The sequence below is a fragment of the Rhinatrema bivittatum genome, chromosome 4 (genome assembly GCF_901001135.1).
Source record: "Rhinatrema bivittatum chromosome 4, aRhiBiv1.1, whole genome shotgun sequence".
Classification (NCBI taxonomy): domain Eukaryota; kingdom Metazoa; phylum Chordata; class Amphibia; order Gymnophiona; family Rhinatrematidae; genus Rhinatrema; species Rhinatrema bivittatum.
The window spans coordinates 118685146-118709535 of record NC_042618.1 but is presented as its reverse complement, the minus strand read 5'-3'; the positions used below and the strand labels follow the sequence as shown (position 1 = coordinate 118709535).

General features: G+C 41.2%; 1 protein-coding gene across 5 annotated transcripts in view; it reads right to left on the bottom strand.

The window, feature by feature from the left end:
• LOC115090090 (cytochrome c oxidase assembly protein COX16 homolog, mitochondrial) overlaps positions 1–5519 on the bottom strand; it is a 167150-nt gene extending 161631 nt beyond the window's left edge. The window contains exon 1 of one of the 5 annotated variants that reach the window (XR_003856304.1): positions 5251–5518. The gene's annotated coding sequence lies outside the window, so the exon portion shown is untranslated. Of the gene's footprint in view, positions 1–4930; positions 5138–5233 lie in introns of those variants that run through there. The other 4 variants (XM_029598766.1, XM_029598764.1, XM_029598763.1 and 1 more) reach the window with 4 other exon arrangements.
• Positions 5520–24390: the final 18871 nt, after the last annotated feature.

The window sequence follows — 24390 nt, the reverse complement described above, 5'->3', positions numbered from 1 at the left end:
GCAGAATGTAAATGGCGACGTGGTTGATAAATTCAGAGAGTGGAGCATAACCATATAGATGAAGTACTGATTAACAAAGTATGAATTATCATTAAAATTGTATATTGGATTTGCTGGCAGCCTGTGAAGTTGCATGAGAATAGGAGTTATGTGGTTTTGACGGGGGGTGTGGGTGAGGAGTCTAGCTGCACAGTTTTGGATCAGTTGGAGCGGTTGTAATGTATGGTCAGGGAGGCCTATGTATAAGGAATTGCAGTAATCAAGACTTGTCAAGAGATGGAAGCACATATCAAAAGTCAGCAGGAAATAGTAGAGGTTTGAGGTTCTTGAGTAGGTGAATTTTATAAAATGATGATTTTTTAATAGATGCAATATTTGTGGACGTGAATAGCTTGGAATTGATGGGAACACCTAGGATGCGAGCATGACTGTGTATGGGTATATGTCATTTGTTAAAGATAAATTCAGTGGGAGGGTGCAGGTAGAGTTTGGAATAGTGGACAGGTGGATGATTTTGGTTATTTCTGCATTGAGGGTGAGTCGATTATCCATTAACCAAGTATTTATTTTTTGAAGGTAGAGTTTGGCTAGTGAGGTGTGTTTCCATGATGAGTCTTATGGGAGGATGAATTGTATGTCATCTGCATAGATTTTATAGTTTATGTTGAGATTTGATAGAAGTTGACATAGTGGGAGAAGATATATATTAAACAGGATAGCGGAGAGTGCGGATCCTTATGGTACTCCAGTCAATGTAATATAGATCGAGCAGTATTGTTTGAGATTAATTTGTTGTGGGCAGTGATGTAAAAAGGATCTGAACCAATCGAGGACTTTACCAGTAATACCAATATTTTGAAGATTATTGCAGAGAATTTCGTGGTTCAGGGTATCGAAAGCAGCTGAGATGTCAAGGAGTATGAGAATGTAATCTATATTGGAATCAAAGCCTCGAATTATGGAGTCAAAGGATGAAAGAAGGAGGGTTTCAGTGCTGTGACCTTTCCTGAAGCTGTGTTGATTTAGGTGTAAGATACTATTATCTTCGATGTACTCATTTAAATGGTGTAGAATGACAGATTCAATTAATTTCGCTGGGGTAGGGAGGAATGCTATTGGGCAATAGTTACTTAGGAGATTAATATCAGATTTTTTTTCTTGGGAATGGGGAGAATTGATGGGTTTTTTTGAGTGAAGCCAAGAAAATTCCAGATGCTAGCAATGAATTGATTAAATGAGTTAATGATGAAGCTAAAGATTCATGGACGTCACGTAGCAGTTTACCAGGACATGGGCTAAATGGACTGTTTGAGATTTTTATTTTGGAAAGGATTTGAAATGTTGTGTCTATAAATGGTGGAGAATTCAGTCCAGGAATAGGATGGAGAAACTTGGATGTTGTGTGGAATTGGCAAATGGTTAAATTTTGAGGAGAGATTTAAAATTTTATCTTTAAAATGGTTTGTAATGTTGTTGCAGAAAGAATTTGATAAGTGAGTCGATTGGTCACTTTTTGTAGTTATCAGGGATTTCACAATGTTAAATAAAACAGAACTATTACCATTGGCAGCAGAAGTTTTTTTTGCATAGTATGTTTTCTTACTAGTGTTTATTTGCTTTTTGTAATGGTTGAGACATGCATAATAAACATTTTTTCATTCTGGAATTGGATTGTTGCGCCATCTCGCTCAAGGCGGTGTATTTTTGTCTTTAAGTTGTGTAATTCTGTAGTGTACCATGGGGTGTGGTCGCATGAACGAGTTTGACAACGTTTTTTGGGGGCGAAAGCATCATAAGAATTGGACACTATGTTAGACTAGTTTATGATGCCGTTGATCTGGATACAGCACAAGTAGAGAGCGGTCTTCCAATTTTAAAAGAATCTGCCACCAAAGTGAAGCAGGGTGTAGGTAGTGTTAGCGCTTCGGGCAAGACCCCAGATGGAGATGACATTGCCGCAACCTGAGAATGCAGGGTTGGAAAGAGAGGCAGTAAAGGGGTAAAAGGATCATGTGGCTCTCCCATCAAGGAAGCAAAGAAGCACCAATGTCCGTAATTTGTTACACAGGTGGCTGTGATATCCTCTTCTGAGATTAGGATGAGATCCCTTTCTACTATCGGGGGTTTGTTGGAAGATAGAGGAAGAATGGAACAAATAATCTCCTGAGATTCCAGAGGCAAGCCCCGAGTCAAGAGCTGTGAGACAGGCAGAATTCTGGTACTTGGAGGTGGGAGATGGCGAGAGTCTTCCAGAGTAAACCCTTCAAAGTAAACCCTCCAAGAAGAGTATAGAGTTTTGTAGGTAATGCAGCCCGCAGGATTTTATGGGCATAACATTTGTGTGGAACGACAGGCAGTATGGGTGCTGAGATAGCCTTTTCCCCCCTGAGTGCTTGTAAGTTGTGAAGAGGTGATTGAGTATGCCAAGCAAGGAGATAAATGAGCAATTCCCTCAGAATGCTCCAATGACAAGCTTGCATATCTGCTGCCTCCAGTAGGGAGTGTGTACCCAGTGAATTCAGCTCACACAACCACCAAAGTTGGTCCAAGTTACACTGGAAATGAAACAAAAGCTATTGTGGTGGTTACAGCCTTGGATTCTATTCAGCGCCTCCTTCCAATAACCTTCTTGAGCTGAGAGCCATCAAGAATGCTCTGCATACATTCATGCATTTCTGAGAAAGAGTATTATGATTCAAATGGCCTACCAGGTCACCATGTTCTTTGTGAACAAATAGGGAGGCACCAGGTCCTAGAAACTTTCTCAAGACACACTACGCATTTGGCAGTAGGCATTGGACCACCATGCTACTCTTCAAGCCATGTATCTTCCAGGAGCAGGCAACATGTTGGCGAACCATCTCAGCAGGATCTTTCACACTCATGAATGGTCATTCAAATAATCCATTGCTGACAGGTTATTGCAATTAAGGGGTCACCCAACAATAGACCTCTTTGCTTTGGAGCAAAACCGAAAAATGGATCTATTTTGCTCCATCCTTCCCAGCCCTCTCTGAACTTACATCGCGTTCCTCATAGACTAGGGAACAGACCTCATGTATGCCTTTCCTCCATTACCATTTATTGCGAGGACAGTGCAGAAACTTCTACTGGACTGAGCCCACATGGTTTTCATTGCTCCATCATGGCCAAGACAAGTTTAGTATGCATATCTGGTGCAACTATTATGCTCTTCGCTCCATCTCAGGTTGGACCCTTCCCTCTTTTCTCAAGAAGACAGCCTTCTACTTCACCCAGTTCTGCAGTCTCTCAGCATGGATGTTGAACACGCTATCTTAGCCAACCTTTTTCTGCCTAAATAGGTGGAGGTTATTGTCCTCTTGGCTAGAAAACCAACTACTAGGCCTAATTACCCCTTTAAATGGAAATGGTACTCTATTTGTTGTTCTGTACATAAGCTGGACCTGTTTTCCTGTGAACTGCGTCATCTATTTTTCTACCTGAGCCACCTCCTCAGTTCGGGTGCACTTCGGAGCCATCGCAGCCTATTATGCTTCGGTGAACAATTGGATCCATTTCAACGCATTCACTTTATGAAAGGATTGCTGTAGGTCAAACTGCCAGTCTGCAGGCCTCCTGTGTTGTGGGACCTCAATATTGTACTCACTTATCCGACTAAGCCGCCATTTGAGCTTCATCGGCATCTCTGAAATATTTCACCTAAAAAGTGAGTTTGAAAAATTCAGGCGTTGGTTCATGTTCCTCTGTAATTTTTCCACAATAAGGAAGTACGTCGCACTCACCTTAAGGTCCTGCCGAAAATGGTTTCTGCTTTCCACATTAATCAGTCCATTATTTTACCCACCTTCTTTGTGCCACCACACGCTTATGATGGTGAGAAGTCTCTTCATACCCTGGATTGCACTTGTGTACTATAAAAGGAGAATTCAGTCTCATAGACAAACATCTCAGCTCTTCTTCTCTTATGACCCAAATAGACTTGGAACAGCTGTTTCAAAACAAACTTTGTCCAACTGGATTAGACTGCATCCAGTACTGCTACAGGATTTGGTCTCCGAAACCCAATCAAGGCTCACCAAGTCCATGCAATGGCCTCCTCCATTGCCCACTTATGAGGTGCCTCTGGAGGATAGATGTAAAGCTACTACATAAGTCGTCGGTGCACACTTACATGTCCTTTTACTGCCTTGACAGTTTGCTTCAGATAAAGCAATAGGTAGGATGGTCCTACAACATGTGGTTTCTCAATGGTCTCCTCGCCCTGGTAAGAGTCTGGATTGCTTAAACAGTAAATGCTTTGCTGCAACCCTCAGCTTGGGACTCCCCACAGATCATGGCTAATTCAACATTCTTATCATTGGAAAAAGCAAGTTTGTTTACCATAAACAGCATTTTCCATAGATAGCAGGATGGCTTCAACTATATACCTGCTTAGCTTTAACATGGACTGAGGAAGTTTTTGAGGCAACAACAACATGGGAATTCCCACACATGCTCAGTAGAGCCAAACCTCTACCAGCGTGAAGAGACAAGTCTGTTCGGTGCCTTCAGAAGACCTCACCCTACAGATCATGGCTATTTCAACTTGCTATCAATGGAAAACACTGTTTACAGTAAGCAAACTTGCTTTTCACTCTTAGGCATTCAATTTTAATTTCAGTAAAGGCCTGTGTTTTTTTCAAATTTACTAATTATTTGAGCAATTTTTTTACTGTGTGAATGGGATGACAATTTTAGTATGTACCGAATAAAGTACTATGGCTGCTGTATTAGTTCACTCGCCAGGTACTTGTAGCCTGGATTGGCCGTTATTAGAAACAGGATGTTGGGCTTGATAGACCCTTGGTCTGACCCAGTATGGCATTGTCTTATGTTCTTAGGATGAAGAAGACACCGCTCTTAAAGCGAGTCATAAAAGTAGTCTGTCCAATAAAAAGGTGTCACCTACCATTATTTGTTGACCTTTATGCCTGTGGGTGCTGGAGAAACATGTGTGGAGAATCTTCACATTTACACCCCTACCCTGATAAAAGCTGTTCTACACAGTTAATTAAATCTGGCCATACTGAAAGGCATAACTGAGTGTATTTTATTAACATGACTGCATTACTATAAGCATTACACACACTTTCCTTCTTTCCCCTCCTATTATGCCTTCCCTTTAAGCACTCCATTCCCCTCCTCCTCCTCACTTTCCGATGCCCCGTCCCTCTCCCCCTGTTCCCCTTCACCACTTATAACCGTCCAATACCCTTTTCCAGTGCGTACCGGCGCTGCACACTCAACTAAAGAAGTTTGAGCCGCGTGAGTCCCCGTCTTTCCGGCTTCCGCCTACGTCACATAAGGCTGGAGGACTGTAGCCAATGTTAGCAAAGATCAAGTTTTACCAGCAAATTTCGCTGTTTTTTAAATTTATAGGCAGGTTTTCCACCACCGACAACAAACCCCAGATCCCTTTCTCTTTCCTTGTTTTCACATTCAGCTCTTCCGGATGTACAGCACATTTCCGGGCATGCGCACTAACACGGAGACGTCACAGACTGCCTGTAGTAAAAGCCTAGAGGAATCCAGCTGCTGCTTCCGGTCTAGCACTGACTAATGCAAATAATGCTTCCTATTGTCTGTAGCTGCCTCTATTCTAGGTCAAGGTTGTATTATGAAACAGCGTTCGGCTCAGATAAAATAATTCAAGGGTGGTAAGAGATGGGTAGCTATCTTTATTGTAAATAGTATAATTTTTTTATTTCATGACTATAATATTTCCTGATGTAAATGTCGCTCCGGGCTGCTGGAACGCTGTTGGAGACGGAAGAGGCTAGGTGGGGCAGCTGACTGACGCCGATTGGATATTGAAGGCCCGAGGTGCTGGTGAAGGCTTAGGGGCGCAGAAGATTTTGAGAGCCCTAGGATTGGGAGACCCGCTGAGCATTGGGTCCTGGGGCGAACCGCCGCTCTGCTCTTACGCTAACCATGACGGAATAAATTGATCTCTAAAACTGACAGGCTATTGGCCCGTGATTGCTATGGAAACGAGAAGCCTGAGCCTGTGCATTGTAGATCTGAGAGCCCGGGGGAATTGAAGCTTGCTTGATAAGGGTCTTCTCTGTGACGTCCGTTTTCCTTGCTGAGCCTGCCTTAAAATAAACAGGTGCATGCTAGCAATCAATAATGTTTTAGGTTTTTATTGGAATAAAAAAAAAAAAAAAAGATCTGTGAGTCTCCAAGTTTGGTCTTGGAGGTTTTTAAAAAAAAAAAAAAAAGCTAGCAATGTGTGTGTGTGTGTGTGTGTATGGTTATATGTGTGGAAATGTGTAGTTGTGCAAATACCCCTGGCAGAGTTTTTTTGTAAGATGTGTAGTGTTTAACATGAGTGATCAGATAAAATAGGTGTTATTTTTAATGTGTTTCAAATTAAACTATTATGAATCACAGAATAGCACAATCATTATACAAACCATAGTGATAAAGGAAATAATAAGATGGTCCTGTTCAAAAATTTGCATGCCTTTATTTCTTAATATCGTCTATTGCCTCCTTTTGCATCAGTGATGGCTTGTAGTCTTTTGTGATTATTGTGAATGAGATCGTTTATTTTCTCATGTGATGAAGTATCCCATTACTCTTGGCAAAAAGCTTCCAGATCATATAAATTCTTCGGTTGTCTAACATGAACTGCATGTTTGAGTTCTCTCCATAATGGCAGAATGATGTAGAAGTCAGGAGACTGTGATGGTCACTCCAGAACCTTTACTTTCTTCTGCTGCAGCCACTGAAGAACATAAGAACATAAAACCAATGAATGAGTATTCAAGTTTTTGGCTTGTTTGGTATATATACTAGTTTGAACCAAAGTTGGCATTTAATTCAGAGGTGGCACTAATAATTCAGTATGCAGTGGAAAAATGGTCTCTTTTTAAAAAAATGGATATAGAAAAATGGACATAAAGAAATGAGAGAACCTGTTGTTAAAATAATAAAGTAAAAGTGACCCTACACCAGTTTAGAGTCTGAAGTGATTACAGACTCTGAGAGTAAGGGGCCCACATATGAAACTTTGATGTTGGCAGTTTAAGATAAGAAGGTTGAACCATTTGTGTTTTGTATTGTGGATACATAGATTAGGGTGACTGGAGTACAGTGACATTGGGGTGAGATTTGTGAACATAAGAACATGCCATACTGGGTCAGATCAAGGGTCCATCAAGCCCAGCATCCTGTTTCCAACAGTGCCCAATCCAGGTCATAAGAACCTGGCAAGTACCCAAAAACTAAGTCTATTTCATGCTACTGTTGCTAGTAAAAGCAGTGGCTATTTTCTAAGTCAGCTTAATTAATAGGTAATGGACTTCTCCTCCAAGAACTTATCCAATCCTTTTTTAAACACACCTACACTAACTGCACTAACCAAATCACTGCACTAACCACATCCTCTGGCAACAAATTCCAGAGTTTAATTGTGCATTGAGTGAAAAAGAACTTTGACTAGTTTTAAATGTGCCACATGCTAACTTCATGGAGTTACTCCTAGTCTTTCTATTATCCAAAAGAGTAAATAACTGATTCACATTAACCTGTTCTAGACCTCTCATGATTTTAAACACCTCTATCATATCCCCCCTCCACTGTCTCTTCTCCAAGCTAAAAAGTCCTAACCTCCTTAGTCTTAATTCATAGGGGAGCTGTTCCATTCCCTTTATCATTTTGGTCGCCCTTCTCTGTACCTTCTCCATCGCAACTATATCTTTTTTGAGATGCGGTGACCAGAATTGTACACAGTATTCAAGGTGCGGACTCACCATGGAGCGATACAGAAGCATTATGACATTTTCCGTTTTATTCACCATTCCCTTTTGAATAATTCCCAACATTCTGGTTGCTTTTTTGATTGCCGCAGCACACTGAACACTGCACATACGGTGTTGACTGGATCGTGGGCAGCCTCCCACCCTGTTCGGGAGTAGCCTTGATACATCCCACTCATCCTGAGTCCATCTGTCTATATGCTAGGAAATGGAGAAGTTACTTACCTAATAATTTTGTTATCCTTAGTGTAGACACATGGACTCAGGTTCCCGCCCTCGGCTGCCACATGAGTGTGTCAATAGTCCTCCCAAGGGATTACTGGTAAGTGTTCGTCCAGTCCCTAGCTTGGGGTACCTAGAATCTTATGTGAATTCAGTGTTTATGGTTGGTTGAATGCAGTTCTGGTTACCTGTTTTTAACCAAGTTTTTTGCTAGTCTGTCCATGGTTGCTTTTGAAGAGAATACTAATAGGCTGGGGTCACCTCAGGGCTATATATACTGTGATGTCAGCTTGCTCCATCTCCATGTGATGGCAGGGGAGCATAAACCCACTGGTCTTGAGTCTATCTGTCTATACTAAGGAAAACAAAATTATCAGGTAAGTAGTTTCTCCATTTCTATAAGCAGCTCCCCTCCACTTCTCCAGAACAGTGGTTCCCAAGTTTTTTTCACATTGCAGCAGACCTGACACTAGGTTCACTTTATTTGGCTACACCAAAGTTAATACACTTTAATAATGTAAAAAATTACATAAAAAATAAGATTCATTAAAAGAAAAATGAAGTGACAGGTGATGCGGAGATCCAGGGAGGACGTCTCCCTTGCGGGTTCCAGGTGCCAACCCCTTAATCTGAGTAATATCTGTGGTTCCAGTTTTCTAAAAAACTGATGAATTAACAGCTTACATGAATCTCGATCGTTATATGACCAAAACGCCATTTGGCATGCTGATAAAATCTGCAAAACAGAAGAAAAAAGCTAAAACTAGTGAAAGCATGATTTCAGGAAATAGCCAGCCATGCTCCTTTGATGAAGCTGCGATAAGTGCTTTAATGTCAGCAGTTGTAGCTGCGATTGCAGATTGGTTAAATGACATCTCTGAGAAAATCTCAGAGCTAAAATACTCAATAAACGAATTTGGGCCGAGAATGGACACCTTAGAAGGCTGAGTGTCTCTCGCAGAAGATGAGGTGCTGAAAATGGCAAGGAATTTAGAAAAGCTCGAAAAGGTAGTTGTGCAGGAAGAGAAAACTGAGGAATTGGAAAACCAATTTCACCGCAATAACTTATGATTTATTGGGTTTGCTGAAACAGTAGAAGAAAATTAAATTGCCAGAGATTTTGGCTAATTGGCTCCCTGTGGTTTTGGGTCTACTGTGTTTACAGATCAACTTGGTCATAGAGAGAGTGCACAGGCTGGGATCAAAAAGAGTTGGAAAGCCACAGTGATTGCAAGAGTTCTGAGCTTTGCACACAAGCATGATTTGGCGGGCCTCTCGCAAGCAACCTGCACTGCATTGTATGGAGAGAGATTAAGAATTTTTCTGGACCATTCCTTCAAGGGTGCTGCAAAGCAGAGAGAATTCGGGCTTGTCTGAGCTAAACTAGTGATGAAGCAGATTTGCTTCGTGTTGCAATTTCCTGCCAAATTGCAAATTTGGAAAAATGGAGCAGCACACGATTTTGAAACATTGGATGCAGCCAAAAAATTTGTGAATTTGCGGTTTGCCTGCCAAACAGATTAATGTTTGTGGCACTGAGCCTACACATCTACAGATTATAAGCGCTGCTGGCTGTCAGTACTGTGTCCACTCCTGTTTAAGTTGGCGGCGTACGGGCCAGAGGTCATGGATTGTCGAAATTCAGAGCAGGCACGCAATACACTTTTTTTTTTTACACTTGGGGAACTTTTGGGTATGATGATCTCTGTGCCTTGATGACACTTTCTGCAAGTGGAACAGTTGCTGTGTGTTTATTCTTCTGGCATCCTGATTTAAAAGTTTGCAAGGATTTAAGAGACCAGCGCTTTACAACAGAAGGCCCCACATTGCTTGTCAATTCAGGGACCTCATCCTGCCATATCAAAAAGGTGTGGGGCGTCTATCAATCGAACTTTTATTTAAGCTTGGAGGTCAAATACTGGGACCTTACTACATGTGGAATAATATTGTAGCCAGGAAAAGTGCTGCAGGTTTCTGTCTGTGCATTCTTTGTTAATTAATTTTGGTGATGTTTGATGTGAAAATAACAAGTTGGTATGCACTACAGACAAATTATTAGGGTCATTTATCAAAATGCAATGTGGTCTTATCGGGTGCGATAACGGCCACATTGCAGTGGTATTATTTAAATGAGGGGAATGGGAGGAGTGTGGCGGGGTTTGAGCATGGTTACGGCCTGGCAGTGCTGTGGGAAATAACAACATCTTTTCCCGTAGCACTATGGGTACAAAAGTGTGTGGCTCGCCCTCAACCATGACGGGTGAAAACGCACCGCCGCAATGCAGCCGGCTGCACATTTTCACCCCTGCCCCTTTTCTTAGTGTAGCTCATCATTCTAGCTGTATGTTAGGTTATGCTATGTTATGCATTGGACCATGTTCGAAAGGTTGAAGTTGGGGGGGATGGCACCTGATCGCACTTCAGTGGCTTTGACTCCCTACTGGAAGAGCATGGGGAGACAAAGGTTTAGTGGTGGTATGAGAGAGGAGGGTTGTGGATGGGATGGATGGGCAGGGAGTGGTTTTCGGTTAGAATTAGTGGTAGCTTCATAATGGGTAATTTGGAGAATATGTGCTAAAGTGGTACTGATTCTTGTCCTGGAGTGTAACGTGTGGCTATGCTTACAAAGTAAATGAAGGCATTGGTCTCTGGTTGAATATGGGAAATACTGTGCGGGAATCAGTAACTTGTGTCGGGAGATTGGTTAGAGGGAAAGGAATCGTGGATAAAAAGAGTGGCTGTAAATATGAAATGAATGACTTGGAATGTGGCGGGTTGACGCTCGCCCATTAAAAAGAGAGAAAGCATTAGCACATGCTCGTAGGTCACAGGGTGATGATATATTTCTCCAAGAAATACATATGGTAGACAGTGAACATACACAAAACTGAGGAAATGTTGATTTTTGCTCCGGAACATCCAAGTGCAATGGGGTTGCAATATTGATAGATAAAAGTTTCTTTTCTCCTCAGAAACTCTTGGTCAGACAATGATGGAAGGATTATGGTTAAAAGTACATTGTATGGGAAGGGCATAATATTGGCCTCAGTATATGCCCCGAATCATTATGATCATTTTTTCTTTACTAAAATTACAAGAGGCATTTCTGGGTTTGGAGGAGGTGCTGTTTTAGGGGGGGGACTTAAATTTGTGTTTCTGACCCTCACTTAGGCAAATGCACTAAGGTTGCATGTACGAGAATGGGAACTGGGAAAGGTATTTCTTTTTTGTGTGACACACTTTTTTGCTCATTGATATTTGGAGAGCACTCCACCCAGAAGAGCGAGACTATACTCATAGAAACATAGAAATGACGGCAGAAGAAGACCAAACGGCCCATCTAGTCTGCCCAGCAAGCTACACACTTTATCCATTTTTTTTCCCTTTTTCTCTCTCCCACCTGTTACTATTGGCTTCCAGTACCCTCCAGCCCTAATTCCCCTCCACCCCACCACCAATTTAGAGAGCAGCGCCGTATCTGCATCCAAGTGACATCCAGCTCAATAAGGGGTAGCAACTGCTGTAACAAGCAGGCCACACCCTTGCCCCATACTCTTACCCACCCCTGTTTTTATTTTTTTGTTTGTTTGTTTGTTTGTTTTTTTGGAGATAGCAGCCCTCCATCCTTCCGCTCCGTGAAGGTGGAACACTACTCATTACGCTAAAGCCTACCAAACTAAATCTAGAATTGATTATATCTTGGAATCTGAATCTTTATTTAATGAAACAAGTAGTGCAGAAATAGGTAATTTAATTATTTCAGATCTTTGTTCTGTTTTTTGCTGTATGAGCCAAGGAACCAGCTTACCTGGGGCTTTTCAATGGATGATGCTAGAATGGCTGAGTTTAGAGCCTGATTTTCAAGTTTGTCTGTTGAAAAATGAAAGCTATTTGAGGAAGCTAATGAACATCATAAGGACAGTCTGGGGTTGTTCTGGGAAATGGCAAACGTTGTGCCTAGAGGGGAAATTAACTTTGTGGCGTTCAACAAGAAGCAGAGAAACAAATGAATTTTGGAGCTTGAAAAGCAAATCTTTTACTGTAAATCTCAATGGAATAGGAAAGAATCCAGTATTTCGAAAGTGATTTATAGAGGCATAATGCATGCTTAATGACTTGTTATACCAGAAAACCAAAGGTGCCATGTTCATGTTTAAGCACAAGCTATTTTTACACTGAAATAAACCCAGGAGATTATTAGCAAACTTAACTAAGGCTCAAAGGCAGTCTAAATTTATAAGCAGCATTAGGAAAAAAGATAGGTCTCTTGTCATCTCAACGCCACAAATTGGGGAAGTGTGTTTGGATTTTTATTAACGTCTTTATAAATCAGAAATTCCCAATTTAGAAAATCAGCTGCAGTTTCTTCATAATTTAAACTTGTCACAAATCATGAGAGATCAGTTGGGAGTCCTAAATAGACCTTTTACATAATAAGAAATTAGCAGATTTATAAAGGAATTAAAACTCCATAAATCTTCTGGCCCAAACTGTTTTAATTCATTATTTTACAGACATCTCCAGAATCCACTAGCGGTAACCCTTGCCACGTTGTTTAATCATATGGTTCAGCAAAACCATTTGCCAACCTCCATGACATTGGCAGCAATTACAGTGCTCCCAAAACCTGGAAAGAACCCAACAGATCCAGGGTCCTGTTGAACCAGGACATAAAAATATATGATAAGGTAATCACCAACTGCCTCAAATATATTATGCCATCTTTAATTTTCTACGAACAGACTGGATTTGTGTTTAGTAGGAAGATAGACGCGAATATCAGGCGCTTGTTACTGACTTTTGAACTTGTGGCAAATCCCGGACAGTTGATCATCTCCTGATTAGGTTTGCCGCAGAGAAAGCCTTTGACAGAGTGGAATAGGAATACCTGTTTACAGCAATAAAAAAAAAATTGGGTTCAAGGGCTTCCTTTTGGATGCAGTTAGACTTCTGTATAATGATCCTAAGGCTTACATCTGTATAAACGAATCACTGACCAAAACGTTTAGTTTGAGTAGAGTCACTAGGCAAGGTTGTCCTCTATTCCCCTTGCTATATATTATCTCACTGGAACCCTTAATTTGTACCATTAAGGAGGATAGGAAAATATGTGGCATTCTCATGGGCCACCAAGAGTTAAAAAATGATGTTTTACGCAGATGACACGATGATGTTACTAGCTAATGCCCGAGATACTCTTCCTTTAGTTTTAGATCACATCTCTACTTTTGGTCACTTCTAAGGCCTAAAATTAAATCTGATTAAGTGTGAGGCCATGGACATTATGGGTACTTTTAAAGGGAAACTGGCCTAAGTTTCCATTGATATGGACTGCAGAAACTATCAAATATTTGGGCATAAAAGTACACAGGAATAGTCAGTGTTGGTATGAACATAATATCAAACCTCTTATGCAGGAATTTAAATAAAAACTACTGCGTTGGGAAAATTTTCCTCTCTCTATCAGGTCGCATTGCCCTAGTTAAAAGAATACTGATCCCTAAAATATTGTACAGGTTACAAATTGTCCCTTTCATACTACAAAAATGTAATTTGCATCAGCTACAAAAACTTTGCTCCACATTTTTCTGGAAATCAAGTAAAGCAAGACTTAAATTTGCTACCTTGATAGCCCCTAAAGAAGAAGGAGGGCTGCGGTTTGCAGATGTGGGCTTTTATAATGTTGCTTGCCTCCTAAAGATTTTGAAACTGGCCAGAAGTGGTAGCCGATGATTCAATCACTTCATGAATTCATGAGACCTTTTCGTCTTCCTTACTTGGTCCATGCCAAGTGGAAGGAGCTGCCTCCTTATGTTCTTAATTTTCTGTTGGCAGGTGCAATAAGGAAAAGTTGGTGTTGTATAAGGAGTCATTTAGGTTTGAGTTGGCAAGCTTCCTATTGCATTCCTCTAACAGTGTTGCGACCGTCGCTGCTCGATGTCTCCACTCCGCCCTCCTCATCTCTTTGGCGACTCCCTCTTGCTCAAGTGGAAGGTTGGCCGCCGCAGCGTCTCTCTGCCATCTTCCTCCGGCATCCCTGGAGCGGCTCGACGCTGCGATCCGCCATGATTCACAAGGGCCTAAGGGCGCGCGCACGGCGCGGCCCCGACTATACCAGCAGTGGCGCGAACCTCAGGAGCATCCCCCTGAAATGACGTCATCAGTACCAGATATATAAGGTCTCGGAAATCGCTACTAATCAAGTTAGCAAGGAAATGGATAAGGATTTGTTCTAAGCTACTCTGCCACCTCGGCCTTAGCAGGGGTATCCGCTCCTCGGGGGCCTCGTTCTCGCTTTGTTTTTCAGGTCACAGGAACCAGCACTCACTCCTCGAGGGCCCATGTTCCCGGACTGGTTGCTGAATACTCTTTCTGCCTGGAAGTCATCATTGCCTACTACACCAGTGAGTTATCTTCTCTCTCTCAGAGCTTTCCCTGGAACCAGGTACTTGCTCCTCGAGGGCCTAACCTATTCCAACACCTGGACTACTTCTAGAGACTATTGTGTGAGTGTTACCATCAAGGCTCTGTTCCTGAACTCTGCATACCCTGCCTACTCACTATATTCAGTTTCTCTACAGCTCAGTTATCCAGGATCGCTGTTCCAGAACCTGAGGGACTACAGCCCAGCCAGGCTCTTCCAGCTCACTACTGCCACCTCTGGTGGTTCAATATACTGTTTAATAAAAGAACTAGTGTGTGTCTGTCTCCATACTCTGAGCCTGACCGGTGACCCCTCTCAGGATCTTCCCCCGGGGGCGTGGTCATCTGCCACCGGCCCAAGGATCCATCCACAACTACCTCAAACACCAACAAACAGATAATCCTCAGTTTTGGCCAGGCTCGTTGCATAAAATAATTTAATTGCTACATTTGCAACATGTATCAACTCTGGAGCCTTTTGTTAATTTACAAACTGGTGCATTGCAAAATTTTAGTATTGTAACCAGTATCTACATTTTAGTAGAATGGACTTTCTTATTTATATGCAAATTTGTAGCTGTGCTAAAACTCTAATTTTCTAGGGCACAGCTCTTACCAATTGTACCTTTCAACAACTTTTGCACTTGTGAGAAAATTAGTGTCTATTGTATTATTTTATAAATTCCCATATAACACTGGTAAGTACATGATATACACCAAGCTGTCATTGGTCTGGTCACAGGATCTGGCTTGTCCTTTAACGGAAGACAACATGTTTGACTATATCTTAACTAGGCATGCAATGAAAGCCATTGCCATTTGGGAGACCCATTTCAAAATTGTACATAGAATTATTTTCTGGCCGAGTAAAGCATTTGAGTCTTGGTTAATTTCCCTGATAGCTGTTTAAAATGTTTTCAGTCGGCAGCATCATTTAGTATACTGCTTTTGGGTTTGTTAGATTATGTTACAGCATTATACAACTATTTTGTAAGTTGACATGTCCCGGTACCCTACTGGTCTGCTGCCTTTTGCCTATTGGAAGTGAATGTTGCTTTTAAAAGGGCACAAAAACTTTTATTAACCAAAAGTTACCTAGTGGCACCTCGGCTTATACTATTGTATTGGGTTGGAAACAAGAGGCCCCACTATATCGGAATGGGAAACGCCTTTCACAGATCTCTTCCTATTGGAGATGAAAACGGTGAGGGGGCCATCGAAGAAACTACAAATTCTAACAAAACAAATCTGGAGTTCCTATATGAAGTTGCTTCCTCCTCCAGAGTTCAGAAATAAAGTAGGTTTTGTGTCCAATGATAAGCAAGGCAGTGCTTAATTTGGATCCCATTGCCTGTAATGTAATGTTATATGTTCCAAAGCCATGATTCATGGCAGTGTCACATTTACTGCAGTGTAGCTTAACACTGTTTTAGTATTACAATATTACCATACAAGAATTAATGCTTATAGTGTCACTTGCTTTGTAGCTGGACTCCAGGATGGGACTGGGAGAGGGAATAGTATATGCGGGAGTATACACAATTCTGGTTTATGTTGTTATGCTTTGTTTTAACATGTTGAGGGATTACTGGAGATACTCCTTTGGAGTTCCTGTTACATTCTGACATGTTTTGAGTGTGAATGTATTGTTGAAATCAATAAAAATATTACAATAAAAAAAGTAAAATGAAAACAAAGCAAAATATATTTGATTTGTTAGAAAAGAATGAATTAAAATATTTAGAAAACTCTCCCACCAGCTCAATGACAGCAGAAAAAGACCAAAATGGTTCATCCAGTCAACCCAGCAGCAAACCATCCACCTCTGGCATATGCACACAGATTCTCATATTGGACCCAACATCCCCTCCTCCTTCCCCTTCCCCTATGTCCCTTTCCCAGCCTTTCAAGCCAGGAAATGTTTTTCCTTTTTGGGGGGCACAGGGGGATAAGGGCTTTTTTCCTGCAGTTAATTTGGGGGGAAGGTTTTGTTTTGTTTTGTTTTTTAATGTCCATTTTGTATATATTTTTTTAGTTTTTTGGTGTGTGTGGGTTTTTTTAGGTTTTTTTTAACTAACTTTTTCTCCTTCCTCTTTCTAAGCACTATTCCCATATTTTCCTGCTACTTGCACTTTCCCCTCCTTTCCTTCCTCTCCCTGGCACTTCCAGCATTCTCTCCCTCGTTCTTCCTCTATTCTGGCATACGTAGTAACAGAGGTGCCCAAGTGTTTTTTCAGCCCTGATCATCTCTCCACCCTCTGACACAGTTATCTTTTTCCCATCTCCCTTTGTGAAATCATCTTTCCTTCCTTCTCCCCCATTCTGCTGGCACAATAATCTCTCTCCCACCCCTTGACACAATCATCTTGTCTATCCCCTTCCCCTCTACCCCTTTGGCTGCTGGCACAATTATTTGTTCTTTCCTCCTCCTTCCCCTTTTCTATACCTCCTCCCTGTGAGTTTTTTCCAGCATGCAACCAGGAGTTGGACAAGCAGTACTTGTTCCTGCTGCTACTGCCTCTTTTCATGCTTCCCTCTGCAGTTAGAACCATATTGGGCCATTTGGGTTTCATGAGGCCATAGGGCCCTGTGTCCCCAGCAGCAGAGAGAAATTTATAGAGGAGGATTCACTAGCAGCAGCAATTAAGAAACTCTCTTGATGACTTCTGGATGGTGAATCTGCAAAAGCAGGGGCTGGGGAATTCCCCTCTTCTCTGTGATGGCTGAAATGCTGGCCCACACCCTCATCTCTCTGACAACAGCTGGCCATTTTAGGGGATGGGAATGAGGAAAAAGGTAACTGATGCGGGCCACAGTAGCACTGGCCTGCCCCTGTTTCTCTGTAGAACCCTGGTTATAAGCTGCTGAACCAAGGTAGTAGGAAGCAATCATATTCAGAGCATGGTTGTGCTAAAGACACTCCAGCATTACAGAAGAATTCATGGGCAGATTTAAAGGTTAGCAAGATATATGTGCATAAATGTTTTGATGTACTGAAGTGTGCACCCTAGAGGAAGGATTTTATTTTTTGGGGGGGGGGGGTGTACAAGTAACAGGTTGTCATAACACTGTAATGTAAGTAGGCCTGGATTTACATCCAGGCCTACTAGGTCTGTGCCTAGGGTAGCAAATTTCTTGTCCCCTGCAATCCTGCCCTGGATCTCCAAAGATGCTTCTCTTGCTGCTACTACCACTGTCTCTCCCCTTGGACTTTGGCTCCAGCAGTGATCCTTATAGTACAGTGAGTGCAGGGACTAAGCTTGCACTCACTGACCCTGACCCCTCTGGATTTCCTTGTGTGGGTGGGGGCCTGTAAGCACAGTGCTAGCTACTCTCAGGCCGATGCAAAACATGGTCGCTCATAGCGCCCATTTTCCTAGCGCGCGTGCATCCACATCCCCTGTGTGACCAATGCAACATTCTAATGAGAGAAAAATCAAAGTGGTGTACAAAAAGAGCACGATAGGGAGAAATGCGCATTTCTGGCACTGAAAAGTATATTGCATCGGGTGCATGGACATCTACATTGTGTGTTCCTAGCAAAAGTGCATCGCTTACATGAAGTTACAGAAATCTGTAATGACTGTTGACCTAAAGAAAAGGAGTCACCCATGGTTTTTAAGGTATCCTTTAGCCAATCATCATGCTCCATAACACTAATCCCTATATACATTTTTTATTTTTTGTTCTAACCCTAAATAACTAAATCTTTAATCTTTCTAAACAAACCTACCCGACCAGCGGTACGTTTATCTCAATTCGGAGGACCACATTTTTTATGTTTCTCTTGAGTCCTTGAGTGCGAGTAAACTTTACTCCATCTCCAGAGCTGGAGTTAATTTTCTGGCATGAAAAAAGTGATCGGCGCCCTTTCCTGCATCAGGCGGTGATAGCTAATGTCTTCATTTGCATGCACTTTAAATGTGATGTGCGGTATCTGATACACTTTGGTCAGGCGTGTGTTTTAGACGTGCTAATCTTTGTGCTGCATCGGATGCTGCTTTTGCGTGTCCAAAACACACGCCCAACTGCATGTAGACCTGTTCACTAGACTGGCCGCACTTTATTGCATCGGCCTGCTTGTGAGATTTGCTGCTAGAGTCTGGGGCGCAGTGCCATGCAGAGCGCAGAGGTATCCCAGGAGGGGAGCAGCATGTCACTGAATCTATGCCTAAGGGCAGCAGTGAACCAAATTCATCCCAGACTGTAACTACTGGCGCTCTTGATTTGTTTCCTGCCTTTTCCAGTACATTTTAAGCGCAGCATCGGAGACCCTTTTGCCCTTGAACCTTACAAAAGTGGCAGTCTCATTGGGAATGAAAAGACTGGTGAGGAATTTCTAAACAGCCCACAGTGCTTGCAGGCCTAAAGGTCTGCTAATACATTTTCAAAGGGAAACCCTATGTGTGCTGTTGGATCTGGGCTGCCTTCTAGGCCCGTACATTTGCACCTGCTCTGAAGAAGGGGCAAATGTACCCTTGGAAAGTCCATGTAGGCTTTTCTTCCCCTGACCCTACTTTGAAATTTGCATTATGACTGTTTTTTCTGTTTATTGGTGGAATAGTGAGTTCCTGACACCATTAAGTGATTCACTTGAAAAGTAGGTCACACTTTCTTTGAGGACATCAAGAGGTTATAATTCATGGCCTCTGACAATTTTTCTAGTTTCTCCAATATGCAACCTTCACATGCAGGTTGCTTATTATTGCAGCTTCCTCTGACTTAAAAAGGAAAACGCTGCTCCCCATAGAGTTACAGTACATTAGTTAATCCTTCTAAATTAATATAAGGTGCTATCTTTGCTTTTATGTTATGTTTATTTTACATATATTTATGTTTATGTAGTAATTGCAGGAATATCAAATTGTGTTTTTATTTATTGTAACCCGCCTAGCCTGACTGATTTGTAATAGGTGGGAAATAAATATTTTTAAATAAATAGGCAGCATCATTAGGACATAAGCTGTCTTTCTTTTGCATAGGGGCTGTGAGTTCACTCAAGGAGCTTAAACCAGGAATTCATTCTGAGTTTCTAATTTGCAGTTCATTAGACATTGGTTATCTATTTTTTTTTATTATTATTATTAGAGTATTCCAACCCTGTCTTACTTTATTTTTAGATCTATACCCACAGTTAGATCCGCCCATTTGAGCGAGGTGAGAGACCAAAACTTTGGAACAGTCTACCACAAGATTTGAGACTTCAACCTAATCTGAAAAAAATTTAAAAGGATTTAAAAACATGGTGTTTTCAGCAAGCTTACAGGGTTGATTCGTAAGACACAGGCTGAGATCCAGGTTATGAGTTAAGAGTCATATAAGTCTTATGCTTTTATTGTTTCTTTTAAGTTATGAATTTAGATATCTTTTAGTTGCATTTTTATTTTCTTTTCATTGGATGGTTTTATGTCATTTTTATTCTAATTTAATATTTTGTTTGTATTATTAGCTTGTAAACCGTGGAGATAGAAACTCGTTTTCTGTATAACGGTATAGAAAAGTTGTACAAATAAATAAATAAATAATAAAATAAATATTCTGACATGCTTTGTGGAACCAACGTATGTGCATGACTAGAACTTGCAATGGAATTAGAAAGTAAGCATGAAAAGAGCAACTGCTGGACAGGCGGCAGCAACCTGGGGCCTCGGCTTGGGAAGCCTTCTGTACAATGAATCTATCTTTTTACCAAAAAGAGCTGCTTTGTATGGTGCCACCTCTGCCATTTAAATTAGTCAGTACATGTAAACATTTCATGTGTGTGTATCTGTCTCTGCAGGTAGTGTGAAGTGATTTCATCCTCAAGGCTATGTGCCAGCTATTCAATAAGAAGCAAACCTTATATCTGCCCTGAGTAAAAAGGTGCAAAGGACATAGAAAGTAACAACAATGCTGACCTTACTCCATGGAACAGAGAAAAAAATTACAATTATCGGTGTGGTGGTTTATCAGAATTCACACAACCTTTCAAATATCCTTTCCCCTCCTTAAATTACATCTTGAAACAATCCTTCTCTTCCTCAAATACTGCTGGCTCCATTGAGTCTGCATTTCTGCTGACTCCAAATGGAATGAAGGTATTGAAAGCATGAGTCCTGCAACCATTGCAGGTTTTAGTTAGGCTATTGGCCTGCGGCTAGCTGGGACCTAGATCTTTACTTCTGCTCTCTTCTGTTTCTGAGGCATCATCAGTTCTCAAGCAGCCCAGTGGATCAAGAAGAAAAGACACAAACTATGCCTGCTACGATGCTTATTACTACCCTGTCACAACATCCGTCTGATCTACCTGAACACCAAGCAGTTTGAAGTCCTCAGGTATCCCCTAGGCCTTAGATTCAAACAAATATGGACTTTCAAACACTCCACATGGCTATACGCCATTTTTCAAATTATCGTACTGGTTTGTACTCAAAACAGGTTGTTTTTTCTAGCTGCCATTGTTTCTTTGTTATAGCAGGAGCTAGTGCTCATAGCATTCATTGCAAAGTCTGAAGCAACATTGATAAGAAATGGGATTTTTTTCTGTTTTAAAAAAACTGGCTTATTTGGGGCTAGTTTTGAAGTGACTTTGGTGCTGATGGAGGGTAGTGATAGATGATTAGAGTGGGTTCATGGAAGGGTTTTTTGGGGGTTTTTTTTAATACCTAATACTTCCTTCTCTTGTCATAAATCCACTACAATCTGTTCTGCTTGTCCTCCTGTCTTCCACTATGGTTACTGTAGTTGAGGTCCCTGTGGGCAGGCAGAAGATTGGGACATGATCTGGGCTTTTCTGCCTGCCTAGGCTTTTCAGCAGCTGGACTGTGCTGTGCTACTTAGTGGGATCAAATATTATTCTGGCTGCTGATGGGAAAATTTCTGTACATGAGTATGTTGGGCAGGTGTGGGTTGTTAAGAGTAACAAGCCCTTTGGCAAATACATTTTTTTAAGCTCCAATACAAATAACTGATTTATGTTTCCAAGACCCTGTGCTTAAATCTGAAGGAGGGCTTCTGTCTATTCATGCTGAAATAACATGCTCTGGAAGAAAATAGTAAGAAGAAATAAAAAATAAAGTGGAAACAACCTCACACCAACATGTAGTTAAATGGACAAGGGGTGTATGTAAGAATGCTGTTACATGAACTTTCTAAAGTAGCAAGGCTTAAATATAAAACTTTAATATATAATTATATAACAAATAAGAACACATTGGATAAGAGCTACTCATGCATATCTAATTGCTCAATGTGTCAGTAAAACTGGCTGACAATAGTAGTGATAAATAATAATCATAGCAAGTTCATAAATTGATTTACAAGGCACTTTATAAAGTTCATAAGAAAAGTCATCCCATGACATGGGCTGGGTTTCACTGAAGCTGTATCAAGGCGGTGAAGTCTAACCCACCAGCAATTCTACATCTAGAATGAAAGGTAAATATTAAATGACAGTATGATAGAACACAGGCCAGATTAAATATATCAAAATGGCATATAAAATTGAATATGTATAAAACACCTCACCCAAGACTTGCAGATTTCCAAAAATTACAACAGCCATTGATGTAGTGTACTATAACTAGAGGCAACCGAACATACTAGTACGAGTAGTAAAATCTCATCCAACAATGGGCAATACTGTGATATATAGGAAGTGCATAATTGAGATGTATGCTCTGGTGTACTATGTGGAAGCAGAGAGGGAACTGGACAATTCAGAGAGGGGCAGAGCTAGAGAGTACAGGCAGAGAGAGGGGGGAGCTCAGTATGGTAGTAGACAATAGATTGGACAATACAGAGAGAGAGAGTGGGTCAGAGCTGAAAAGTAGAGGGGAAGAGAGGGCAGTGTTCAATTTGCAAACCACCAATGCAGGGGAATGGCAAATTTCCTTTCTATTACAGTTAGATTAGTGGTCCCCAAACCTGTCCTGGGGGATCCCTAGCCATGCATATTCATTGTGGATATCCTGAAAACCTGACTGGGTGGGGATCCACCAGGACAGGTTTGAGAACCACTGAGTTAGATAGATATAACTCCAAAAGGGCTGCCAAAGCAATCGAGTGATCAGTGGCCAGCCAATCAGAATTTTAGCAAAGAAGCCAATCAAACAACCCAGAGAAAAAAATGTGATTGAACCAGTAAAGAGGTATTTAAAAGCAGCAATTAAACCGTTCAAGGAGTATAAGCAAAAAAGGACTCATCGTAAAAACAGAATATAATACAAAAAAAAAAGGCAGTGTAGCTCCTGATCAAGACTCACTAGATCTAGAGAATTTAATATGTAGATTCAGTGCTTATACCGATGGACCAAATGTAAAGAGATCGGACAATTGCTTTTGACCCAGCCAATAAGATACCAAAGGGGAGTCAGTCAAAGCACAATTGTTTAATACAATTACAATGTTAAAAAATGCGATTCTTGACCATAGGGAGAGTCTTGGTAACATACATTAAAAAAACAGGGACATTTAATGACATATACAACCCCTGAAGAAGAGTAGTCAAATGAAAAATTGAATCTGTAACTTTTGTCTGAAACACAATGAAAAAACTCAGTGATGATCAGAGACATTGCATAAGCACTGCAGCAGCCACAAGAAAAATGACTCAGAATGGAAGGGGGTGTTCCTATCAGAGGATGCATGACAGATAGAATGTGTCTTGAAAATCAGGTTATGAGCTTGCTATGATTATTATTTAATTGCAACTGCTGTCAACTGGTTTGCCAGCGCATTGAGTGATCATGTCTGTAGGAGCAGCTCTTATCCTAGTTGCTTTTATTTGTGATATGATTATGTATTAAATTTCTGCATTTAAGCCTTGGTACTTTGGACAGTTCATGCAACAGTATTCTTACACACATCCCAGGTTCATTTATATTTCTGAAAGAAAATAGTAACTTGACTAAGAAATTAAACTGTAAATGTCTTTCTCTTAAGATTTTGTTAGTCTTTAATGTCTGATTCAAGTAACAGAAAATATAATGACTGCAGATAAGGTCCATGGCATTATGGAAAATGCTTAGTATGTTTGGCTCTGTGGTAGAATAAATGAAACATGAAGTATTAACTGTGCAATTAAATTATAGTTATCATATGATTGTTTTAAAGTACATACATCTTTATAGCCAGGGGATAACTAACAATTAAAATGTATGCTCCAGTATTGGAACTGGAACCTTGCTTCATACAGCCTGCTAAGGCTTAGGAGGCACTTATATGTTTTAAGATATGTAAGATAGATTTGCTGAGTATGTTTCTCAGCATTTTGGCTAAAATCAACATGTAAGGTCTGAGCCATGAGTTGAGGATGGTCCCTTCTTGGCATTTTGGTTATGGTGGGTTGATGCTCTGCCATCCGACCCCACTGATGACATAAAACTGGGCCCTGGCCAAACCCAGAGGATTAAACTTGTTAAAAATGTTTGTGCAACAGGTGTTCATAGCCAATGTTTTTTTGTAATGCTTATCCTATAAAAAAAAAATAAACTGATATAGCAAAAAGGAAATATAATTTGCTTATAAGCATATCTGTTGCATCTGTCGGTGTCAGACGGCTTCGACATCTGTGCCTCACCTTTCTTCCTTCTCTCTCCTCAAGCCTTGCCACGTTTTCATGCCAAGTTTTCATGCCGCTCTCTCCGGCGTCTCCGGAACGGCAATGGTGACGGTGTTCGCCATGATTTTCATGAGGGCCTCCTAGGGTACGCACGTGCACGCCACCCATGTCTTTGTCCACGTCATGGTGGGAACTTCGGGGGCGTCCCCTCCGAGTGATGTCATCACATCCTGGTATTTAGCCTGCCCTTCGTTTGCTAACAAACTGAGTTAAGAACATAAGAACATAAGAAATTGCCATGTTGGGTCAGACCAAGGGTCCATCAAGCCCAGCATCCTGTTTCCAACAGAGGCCAAACCAGGCCACAAGAACCTGGCAATTACCCAAACCAGTGGCGTAGCTACGGGTGGGCCTGGGTGG